Raw genomic sequence first — 12287 nt, 5'->3', positions numbered from 1 at the left:
GATGTGGTGGACACGTGGCAGATTTTGGCTCCAATAGGTGAAAGTATACAGTGGTTCCGGGTAAAGGCAATGAAGGGCTGATTCTTGGTGTAACTGAAACATCTGGAATCAGACTATAACTTTTTGTGAAATGCCCTACTACTATGCTACTACTGTTTAGATGGTGCCATGTAAACATGGTGCCATGTAAACATCAACACAACATAGATCAAAAACATGACCTGAAAAGTAGAATCTACAGCATTGGCACCATGGTCCTTTAATACCATCGCTTTAGATTCTATGATCCTGGCACTACATACATTAAGCACTAATTAGCCCTGCAGACTATAGATTGCATTTGTAACTGGGTTGAAAGGGGTCGACTGTCATCCCTAGTGAAATTACAGTTGGCAGAAGAACTAGCTAAAGAAAAATCACATATGATAAAGGATGTAATCAAGAGTAATTACCCAACCAATCTCTGCATGAACAAAGTACAATAATGGATGTACAGTAGTTAAAATAACATCAGAAAGGACAACCGTTTTAAAGAAAGGCGTGCTAATGTCTTCATACTAGGTTAGATATTTACGTAGTTAACTTATATTATAAAGATATCTTATTGATTTTTTTCTATGATCGAACAGCTCCAGTAGTAATGAGAAATTCTTCACCAGGCATGGATTTGCAGTGAAATGCCCTACTAACTGCTGCCTAAAAACTCCCATCGACTTCAATGCACTTTGCATAAAAAATAAAAATGCAGCAGAAACAAGGCCATTGACTTCAATGTATTTTGCGAGAAAAAAAACACACTTTGAAATGCATTTTGCTAATTTGTGCCATTTAACAAATTTTTTGGAGTTTTTGCAAATGTTTTGGTGAAGAAAAATGGGACAGATTCACTCATCACTTAAGCACCAGTGATTCATATCCTAAACAAACAAATCCTTCACTGATTTAATTCTGTTCTGTAGATTACACAGTCAATATATTGCACAAAAGACACCTTGGTAAGAGTCACGTAAGTACAATCAATAAAGGAACTAATCCAGCTGTACAGCATCTAATCCCTCTGTGCTAAGGGACAAAGAAGACATTTCAGATTTACACTGTTGCGCATGTCACAAAAAAACTGATCCTTGTCATGCTTAATTCTGCATTCAACTGTGACCCTAGTTTGTATGATCACATCCAAAGGGACATCGGATGACACCAAAATCTATGTTTATCTATGTGAATGAGGAAGTTAAATCAACATTCTGGAACATTGCCACTTCTTATGACTGTACAGTTGGAATAGATCGCACAGCTGTAGTGTACATGGATCCATCTTATTCTTACGTACAACCGATAATCTGTTATCTGAGTAATATAACAGCTGGATCTGTCAACTGCATGTTTTGTTTTGTTTGCTCTTTTAATGAAAAAAGCCATATTTCTTCATTTTAAATCACTTAAGGATCATTGTTTTGTTTTTGCCTCTCCCACCTCCCATCTCCTAACATCAGGGGTTGTGTATAAATATAACTCTTCCTTCCCCCAGTTATTTACTGTGTCACAGACTTATAGATACGGGGAAGTCCATTATGAAAGAGGGTTTTACCGGGAAGGGTGTTTTAAGTAAATGTATTTTTTCATTGCATTGTTTGATTAAATACATTATTTTATAATTAATTTTCAAGACCTATTTATTGTGCTTATGTAGAGCACAGATGTTTATTGCCCCTTTAAAAGAATAAGAAGCTCAATTGCCAAAGCTCGGGCGACAAATGCAAGACCACTAAGGGATAATTATTATTGTTTTGGTAGCCGAGGATGAGTAGAGTATAACAGTGCTTTATTAGCAGGCTCTCATGCAACCATTACACAACAGTAACATTCACTTTTAAGCTGACAGGAAGTATGCACAGTATAAGTCTGAGCACAGTGACATCTACAGGCCATTTAGCACCAGACAGCTGAATATTGAACTTCAACTGTGTAGTTTTTCGATTCTGTATATTGTAGCTAGATTATGAGATAGGCATCTCATCTGGATAAGACATGGCATGGTTTTCATAGCCTGTCTTTGGTTTTCGCTTTGTAAACCTCTCAGAGTCAAATTCAGAGTCAGTTTCCTCATTTGTCTCCGAGCAGGTGCAATGGTCAGTGCAACACGCTTGTTATCATCTTATCCATGGGCTTCAAGGATTGCATCCAAACAGGCAGGAATTCCCATGTCTGTAGCCTTTTTGGCAAGTGCCCTGGGCTGTGGATTTGTAGGATATTTACTAGCCCAATGAAGAACAACAGGGCTAAGAAAAGGGCACCAATGCACACGAGAACTTGCCAACCAGCCATTGAGATGGCGAAGATCAAGGAAGAAAGCAGTAAGAAGCAGACAATAAGAAAGGGAACGGCAAACCATTTGCCATGCGGATTGGGAGCCGTGTAAAGGAAATGGGATATCACAACAATATGCCGGATATATTGAAGAAGAAGTGGCACAGTGCAATCTGGGGAGTAAAGCAAACAGGAAAGCATATCAGATTATAGCAGGGATTAATCATCCAGAAAGAGGTATTTTTTTCAACAACTATTATGTACCGGGAAAGCACTTTCTAGCTTGTCTCCAGGACTTGCCAGGGCTGCCAGGATAGCAGTGGTGGTTGTGCCTATGTTGGAACCCAATGTAAAAGGATATGCTCGTTCAATGCATGTTACTCCAATCCCTGCCAAAAAAAGCACTTTTTTTTTCAAAGCTGTGTGCATAGGTTTTATGCTAGAGAAGGTAATTGTAACATTTAAACAAAATGAAGGTGTTACACAATTTAAAGAAATGAAACAGGCATAATCTGCAAGGCTGCTACATCAGCATTAGGAAGGATTTTCCCCATCTGACAGTGTTGGCTGTGAATTCAGTGTAGGATTTGTCTGCCTTCATCTGGATCAACTTTGCATATTATCAGTATAAGATGAACTACAGAGTGATCTAACTTCTTCCCATCAAAACAATGTTTATGCATCATCAAGGTCTCTTTTAGAACCAGACAGACTATCTTCTAGTCTTGATCCGGTTCTCATGAGCTGGAGGGTCAGAGACTAAATATCCTAATGAAGTTTACATATTAAGTTAGTGCTCCTTGCTCTTTGCTAAGGTCTTCTTGTTCTTGTTATAGGTTATGGTTTTTACCTAAATGTAAAAAGAGAGCATCATAGAGAAATGCTTTCTTGTATTCCGGAAACAACAACGTTGCATTGTGGGAAAAGACATGGCGGATCATTAAGATTTTCCTTTTGCCCTTTTTAAATGAGTTCTAGAAAAGTAGAGGGCTGAGAATAATCTTATTAAAGTTTAGTGGAGCATTACTCAGTTGTGAACAGCAGCCAAAGACATTCACAACATCATAATATTTAGCAGAGGCCCAAGGGCCCAAAAGCAATAACTTTAATGTACAAGCAAGGTAGGCCCAGAGGCATAGCATTTTATCACCATCACTCAAAATACCTCTTCTTTCTAATTTACAGTAACAAACCTTGTAATACACTATTGTGTTGATATGTGTAGTTTAAACGTATTTCCTGCTAATACTGGAACATTGAGCAACCCATATGCTGCTCTTTATTATGCATATATGTGCCCAAAACATTAGGAACACCCATGTGGGTAAATTTAGTCCATGAAATATGATTATAAGGAGACAAATATACTAGTTTGCAATATTACTTCTTCCTTTATTGACATCTGTGTTATGCTTAGTTGGCCGAGATGTTGTTGGCAATTGTAGAATAAATGGATTATAAGTAGTGTGTTACTGTCAATAATAGCCAAATGTTTAAGAAGTGGACAATCCTGTTTGTATTGCAGCAACACTTTGTTTGTTGCACATATCATTCTCAAAATCTTAAAATGATGTTCCGGCAAAGTAAACTAATATATTTTTATTGCTTAAGGCAAACATTGTTTATTGACGTTGGAACAGACAACATATCCTGTTAAACTGGTCCCCCTAATCCCCTTTGGTCTGTGGATGTGTGCCAAGAGAATGCTGGTTCACAATGAGGACAAACCTCAGGTGCCTAAGAGAACTTCCTCTTACAATACCCCGGCAACCATCGTCTCTGAGGGAATACAGCTCTGGCTCAGCATTAATAAGCATAATACATTTATCTGGTATTAGCAAAACATGGGCACTTTCTAATAGCTGCGGGCAATGATGGATAAATCATTTACATTTACTTGTAAATCTCAGAAGTGCACAGAATGGTCAGAAAGTAAAATGGCAGAAGAATGTGCAGTTATAATATCTATCAATAAAATAATTGCCATTGTTGTTGTGGGCTAACTAAAACACAGTAAATAAATGCTCCCTCCTGGTGTGGGCGGCATTATCGCGTACCTCCTCTGGAGGAAACAATTTTTCGATGATACTTTAGGTGCCCTTTAAAGAAGCAGCACAATATGCTTTTTAAAAGGCCCAGACCTACATGTATTGGTTGAATAAACACTATAGGTGTCACCTTTGTTAAAAACAGACAGCCATTTTAGATGTTGTTCTACCAATCATTGGTTCCATTATATACAAATATAGCGTTGTATAGAAAATTCCCAATATTTTAGCATAATTTAACTGATATGCTATTATAGTGTAAATATTGAAGTGGCCAGAGGCCACATGCTGAGTAAGACATGACTAGATCATTACGATTGTATCATACCTGCTATACTTAATGGCCATGGTTATAACACAAGCTTTTTTCAAAACACCACCTTTAGGGCAGAGACACACGTGGAGATTCGGGGAGATTAGTCGCCCAGCAACAAATCGCCTCTTCTTCAGGTGACTAATCTCCCCGCAATGCCTTGCCGACTAGAATCTAAATCGCCAGCCGGATGACACTCGGATCGTTTTGTTTCCGAAGTTGACCGAAGTTTCCTTGTTAGGCAACTTCAGGCGACTTTGGAAAACGAAGCGTTCTGAGTGCCATCGCGCCGAAAATTTCGATTCCAGCTGGCGGGAAGGCAGTTCAGGAAGATTAGTCGTCCAAAGAAGAGGCAATTTGTCACTGGGCGACTAATCTCCCCGAATCTCCACGTGTGTCTCTGCCCTTTAAGTAACACTTGTGTAAATCATAGTAGGGCTGATACATATCTCGGTTGTAATGCAGTTTGGTTGTAAATGATTAGCCCACGTATGATTAGTTATACTATATGTGGTGATATAGACACAGTTATTACCGTTACTCACCAATTAATGGGGTGATTGCAGAGGTAAGAACAGAGCTGCTCTGTACAACAAAAGTCAGGTAAAACATACCCCCATATGTAATAAAATGCACTAAATTTATCCAGGGGCAGTAATTAATAGCAACCAATAAGATGTTTGCTTTTAAACAGGTGACCAGTAAATGCTTCCTGCTGATGGGTTGCTATGGGTTACTGCTCCTAGGCAAACTTAGTGGGAAACATTTATTAACACTGGCCAAATTTGCCCATGGGCAGTTCCCCATGGCAACCAATCAAATTGTTTCATTCTGCCATAAGTCACCTGCAGCTGACTTAAAAAAGCCAAGCACTGATTGGTTGTTATGAATTACTGCCCATGGGCAACTTTGCCCAGTGTTGATAAATGAGCCCCAGTGTCTTTTATTACATAACCCCCTAAATTCATTATATCAGTGATCCCCAACCAGTGGCTTGTGAGCAACATGTTGCTCACCAACCCCTTGTATGTTGCTCCCAGTGGCCTCAAAGCAGGTTCTTATATTTGAATTTATGGTTTGGAGGAAAGTTTTGGTTGCTTAAGAAACAGGTGTACTGCCAAACAGAGCCTCCTGTAGGCTGCCAGTCCACATAGGGGCTACCAAATGGTCAATCACAGCCCTTATTTTGTATCACCCAGGAAAATTTTGTATGCTTGTATTGCTCCCCAACTCTTTTGACATATGTTTGTATCTCATGGTAAAAAGGGTTTGGAGACCCCTGCATTATGTTATGACACACTAAATTATAAAAAGATGTCAAATTCATCGGGTCTGATCTGCTTAATGCTTTAGGTAACTAAATATGCCCAGATATTGACCAACACTGTTGGCATGTATAGAGCTTCAAAGAGCAGTTTTATTAAAATAAACCTACTGGACAGTAGTTGTTCTGTCCAAACAGCAAGTCAATGTTCTTGGTACGGGAAGCCAATGGGGTAAACCAGAAAATGCAATTCTTTAAGTGTCAGGTCTTAAGAAAATCATTTTGCCTCTGCGCCCATCTACTTTTGTCACATAGAGACACCTTCAACTTTTAATTGCTGACTGTACTGTTGAATAGTGATGGGCGAATTTGGGCCGTTTCCTGCGAAAATCGGCGCCAGCGTCTCATTTTTGACACTGGCATCCGTTTTTAGATGCCATAGTTGCAGCTCCCTGGAGTCAGCAGCTCATTTCATGCAAGAGGGTACACTGGACTCACTGTTTTTTTTCTATGTGATTGTTGTTTGAGGCGTTAAACATGTTTCTCTAGCACCAAACATCATTGTCCTCACTTTGGATGTTTGACAACAGTATAATATTAGCAAGCCAAAATTGCACTGTAATCTTTCTATGTTAGCTAGCTACAAGATGAATGATGAAGTGACGGTTGGCAGCATTCTTACTGGAGAGTTGTCAAGGATCTCTATTTAGGTTTTGGCTGCATACTTTGGAGTGCTGTAACTACAATGCCCTTCTTTATTTATGTTAGGTCATATATTGTTTCACTTATTATGATATATGGGTGATATTATTATAAAACAGCAAAAATAAATCATGTTGTTATGATCTTTGTTGACAATATGTCCCATTTATAAACTACTGAGTTTGTTAATTAAATTAATTGTTCAAGGTTCTGGTTTCCCTAGTGATACATAAAAATACATAGACACATACCCATGTTGATCTCTTTCTTTATGGTTTTGGCCACCTGGCCTTTTAAGACAGAATTGAGGATTTTGACTAACATCACCAGGCAGGTGCAAAGTACAACAAGTCAGGTAAGACTGAGTTTACGAATAAGTGATTACCTGGAAAAACCAGAAGTATTGGCATATGTTATTTAAAACCCAATGTGCCATGGAGACTTAACTTAATTAAAGCTCTGTTATTACCCCAAATATGTATTGCTAAGAGCCTTCCACCCTGTACAAATGACGCCTTTGTTGAATAGACAGGTGGCACTTGTGATACAGTCCCATTGAAAGTTGTATTATTACCAAGGAAAGTTTCTGTACTATGTCATGGTTGGCACATACTGTATAAGTGTTGTTATAGAGACCATTCACTTACATTTGTCTACTTCCCCATGGTCTGATGTGTTAACTGCATCCCATGTGGCATTCCTTTCTTGCCAGCATTGCCCCAAGGTTTTACAGTTATGAACATCTTCCAGTGTAGTGTTAGATACAATCTAACAAGAAAGAAACGATAAAAAGAAACACATTACTTAGATATTTTACAGTTATATCATACACAGTTACACTTAGTGACTGACTGTCTACAGCTCAAATTACCTATATATACAGCAAAGTGATATTATCAACTGAAGTACTACATTCTGTACTTAACACACGAGTATGTATCAGGAATAAATCCTACATATGTTTGTGCTCAGGGGAAAAGACATCGCCAAACTGTCAGTTTTACCATAAAGCAGTGATTAATAATGGTTGACGGAAGCCAAAATAGCTAAACATTCTTTGTTGGGTACATATGACTAATCAGATGACAATTCTAAGAGCAGTTTGTCTGGCCCATAAATCATGAAGAATCTAAGATCTATATCTGCTGCATTGGTCATTTATCTGTTTCACATAGCAGGGTCATTTATACCAGGATGCAATTCTTCACTTATTTTTGTTTCATATTTTCTGAACGTTTACTTTACAGCATGTAAATTCTGACCTTATCACTTCAAAACTTCCCCTGTTCAAGAATTCTTGACTAAATGTAGCAAATAGCCTGCTCAAGGAACAGGAGCTAAGTGCCAACTACTACAGGACACAGAATGCAGACAGTTCTCTTTTGTCTCTAGCTAGTTATCCTATTGAGTTATTGCATTCCTTTTATCCAATTTGCCAATTGCTTTTTGCCCCTTATGTTTTATTTATGTCTATTCTCAAGTTTTTTGTTTGTTTTTTTTCACTCAAACTCATCTAATGGTTCATGAAAATCACTTTTAAAGGACAATGGTATTTAAAATCAGTGGGGGCATTGCCAGTGATTTTTATCATGTAGAATCAGGGCCAATGCACCTTTTCCTTTAGGTCACGTTACCTTCTCACGCTTTAAATTGGTATGTGCATAATGTGTCTGTCTGTATGCTTTATAAAGGGGGTTACCCCGAAACGTTGCATGCTGCAAATTATTTAATAAATCAGCAAGGGTTTACCCCGCTAGCAGTACCTGTGTGCCAGTGAATTTCGTTTGATCCTTTTCCTTTTAAAAACATACCAGTCCCAGGTAGGTCCTGCAGAGAGTGCCACCACTATTTTGACCATTTCAAAGATCCCTTGTTGCAAATGAAAGAACCTATATACTGCTCATGGGCTTGCTCAAGATGTAGAGGGCCACTGGGAAGGAGAACTAAAATTGTGATGGCACTCTCTGCAATACCTACCATGGTATATAGAGCTCCGTCCTAGAGTGTCAGATGACAAATTAGAATGAACTGCAGGATGTCTAAGAAATCGCCACCTTCCAGTGATGTGTGGTTTCATTGTCATTAAAAATATTTCCGTCCCTGAGAAATTTACCTTAAAAAGTTGTCTTGGTTGTCTCTTCTCTGGCAGGGTGTTTTACATATCCTTTTGGACTGACCCCTCCTCAGTAGCAATATTTATTTTGAATATTACTGCTGTCACATTAGATTTACCCTTTATCTCAGTCAACCATGGAAGTCCCTCCTGTCCTGAGGAGAAGCCCACCTAAACTTGGTCTGCAAGGAAATCAGCATTCACCAAGCAATAGCTCTATACTTTAGGTGCCCAGAGATATTTATTAGGCATTGGATGTCATTTCTATTTATTTTCTCCCTTCCTTGACTGGAAGGATGTAATCTGTATTTACTTGACTTCCATATCCATACTTACTTCCATATTCTAAACAAAGTGTATCAAATAAAAGAAAACATACACAAAAATATGCATACAGTTGTATCCTAAACAGTTATCCCTTGAACATTATAACATAGAAATGCCAAACGCCTGTCATGATTAATTATATTTACCAGCATTAACAGCTGGTTGAGGAACTTTTAGCTTGCAGCTACTGAAACGGCCCTATATTTACATTACTGCCATATGAAATGAAATACAGTAGTTGTTTATTTAAGATAGTTGGCAGTTAAAGGCTCTAATTTTGCAATAAACTCTAGACCCCAATTCATAATAGGAAAGTTGACAGCAGATTCCATTTTTTAGCGCTAATTAACTTCTGTTCTTTTGTTTTGGGACATTTCATTTAGATGCATCAGTTTCCTTTCATAATGCAAGATCCTGTTTGGTAAGAATGAATCTGACTTGTGTATATATGTGTATTAAACACATATCAGATAAAAGCATGTTAATTCTGGACACCTGACTTACCTAATAGATCATGTGAAAAATCTGGGCCACTTCGAGAAAATACAAACCATGTAGTATATAATAGTATAGACTTTATGTTCAAGTACAGTTTCCCAGTCATTGAATAAAAGTAAATAGGCACAAATGCAATGCAATGAGGGTATACGTTGTTGTTAAATATACAAGTAGTGGTGTATGCCTCTATACTTGAAAGAGAAAATTATCAATCAAAAGTAAGAAGGAAAAAGAAAAATCATAATAAATGGTTCCTCACAGTCCAAGGGTTGTCTGGCAATTTTTCAATCTGTAGAATTCAAAGTGGTGTGAGGTCCATTTACTAGTAAATCAGTAGCTCAGGTTTTCATAAAATAAAAATACATTATTAGGACATACAAGAAGCCTAAGGCATTTCGTGCCTAAATGGGCACTTACTCATAAGTTGTTGTTTTTGTTATGACAGACTAATGAGGTGTTAGTTTCATAGTATCCAGATACATAATTTGGGCAAAATCCAGAGTTCTATAGAATCTCATCAGTAACAACACTTGGGGGCCGATTCACTAAGGGTCGAATATCGAGGGTTAATTAACCCTCGATATTCGACTGGGAACTAAAATCCTTCGGCTTCGAATATCGAAGTCGAAGGATTTAGGGCAGATAGTACGATCGAACAATCGAAGGATTATTCCTTCGATTAAATCCTTCGAATCGAACGATTCGAAGGATTTAAATCCAACGATCGAAGGAATATCCTTCGATCAAAAAAAGTTAGCCAAGCCTATGGGGACCTTCCCCATAGGCTAACATTGACTTCGGTAGCTTTTAGATGGCGAACTAGGGGGTCGAGGTTTTTTTTAAAGAGACAGTACTTCGACTATCGAATGGTCGAATAGTCGAACGATTTTTACTTCGATTAGTTCGATTCAAAGTCGTAGTCGAAGGTCGAAGTAGCCCATTCGATGGTCGAAATAGCCCAAAAAAAACTTAGAAATTCGAAGTTTTTTACCTTAGAATCCTTCACTCGAAGTTAGTGAATCGGCCCCTTAAAGGACAAGGAAAGGCAAAAAAATAAAATCCCATTTTTACTTTCTTTAATGAAAAAGAAACCTATCTCCAATATACTTTAATTAAAAAATGTGTACCGTTTTTATAAGAAACCTGACTGTATGCAGTGAAATTCTCCCTTCATTTACTGCTGTGGATGGGAATTGTCAGATGGTCCCTAACTGCTGAGCAGGGAAACAATCATACTTATGAACAGCAGAGGGAGCTCCCGCCTTACTTCCGAGCCATGCAGAACTCAAGCAGCTTTGTTTATGATGATCCCTAAGCAGCCCAGACCACACTGAGCATGTGCAGGGTCAGGGTCAGGCCAAGATGATTAACAAAGTCACAAGATGACAGCCCCCTGTGGCCAACTTTGAAAGCATAAATCATTTGTTTGGTTAGGCTTTGTGGTGCAGTAAGTTCATGCTTATGTTTAGTAAACAAAATACAGCATTTCTAGCCTTATTCTATTTTAGACTTTCCTTGTCCTTTAATGGTAACTGTCTCTGGAAGCAATGTCAACATAAAGTCATCAGGCACAATGCCAGGCATCACTTGGACCTGTGTAAAAGATGTTACCACTGGACTCTGGAGTGCAAATACATTGTGTGCAGTGATAAATCTTGCTTCACCATGTGGCAGGCTAGTAAACATGTGTGACTTTGGTAGATGACAGGAAAGCATTATGATCCCTTTAAAGCCAGATCTATCCAATCATTAATGCACACACTCTGCCTACAGCTTTTTGTTAATCCAAAATGACAGATGGCTGTTATAGATCTGTTTATCACTGGTTTTCAAGGAAACAGGCCACAAAGCCACAAGTAGTTCTTGTTCTCAGGATATTGTAAAAATAATCAGCAGAGGTGGATCCATTACATTTACTTGTCCACCTACTGAATTTTCAATACCAATTAAAGAATAAACCTACTGGCGGGGATGGAGTTGACTATGAAAATCACTGATGCTGCTGTTTGTTCATAGAATCTTACCTGGTGAATCTTTTCCTTGCAAAAAATGCGGCTCAAACTCTTGTTCCTCATATTTTCATCTCTAGTGGCAATGCCAGTGATCACAGACTTGTCCAACTACATCAAGCAGAATAGAACAAATCATACTTATCTTTAGCACAGACTTTTTAAGCCTCCCCAGATCAATTCAGAACCGGTCTTATTCAATGGCACTATTCACAATTTTCTTCATGTGCTATACTGTAATGTATATCATTCAACAATTTTGTTCCATGTTTAAATGCTGTTTTAAAAAAGATTATATTTTTAATTGAGTGAATGTGCCTCTATTCTGATGCCAGTGGGGCAATATTATTCATCCCTCGGCTTTTGGCTTACCTGAATGATACGTTTAGTAAAAGGTTCAGTTATTATCGTTTGCAGTGCAGGGGCATCTTTGCCATTTTGGATCTTGAAGGTTTCCACCACAAGCTTGGTGACTTGGTGCAAATACCCAGTCATCACCTCCAAGGGCAGGAGAGCCAGGACTGATAACCAGTTAAAACTGTCATGTACGGTAGCACCTGCAAATGCCCTGCAAGACAGCACAGCACACTCATTAGCAGATATTATTCTCTTACTCCTATAAAATCAATTTCCAAATATTGTATGTTCCCGGCTTGATGGTAACTTAAGTAATAACAAAGCCCCAGTATGGGTAATGCAAAGCTGA

The 12287-nt window shown here is 38.3% G+C and overlaps 1 pseudogene; it reads right to left on the bottom strand.

Moving 5' to 3' along the window:
* Positions 1–2130: 2130 nt before the first annotated feature.
* LOC108710241 overlaps positions 2131–12287 on the bottom strand; it is a 32693-nt pseudogene continuing 22536 nt past the window's right edge.

This window comes from Xenopus laevis, chromosome 3L (genome assembly GCF_017654675.1).
Source record: "Xenopus laevis strain J_2021 chromosome 3L, Xenopus_laevis_v10.1, whole genome shotgun sequence".
In the NCBI taxonomy this organism is placed as follows: domain Eukaryota; kingdom Metazoa; phylum Chordata; class Amphibia; order Anura; family Pipidae; genus Xenopus; species Xenopus laevis.
The sequence above is the reverse complement of the archived record's forward strand: the minus strand, read 5'-3'. Positions and strand labels throughout refer to the sequence as shown.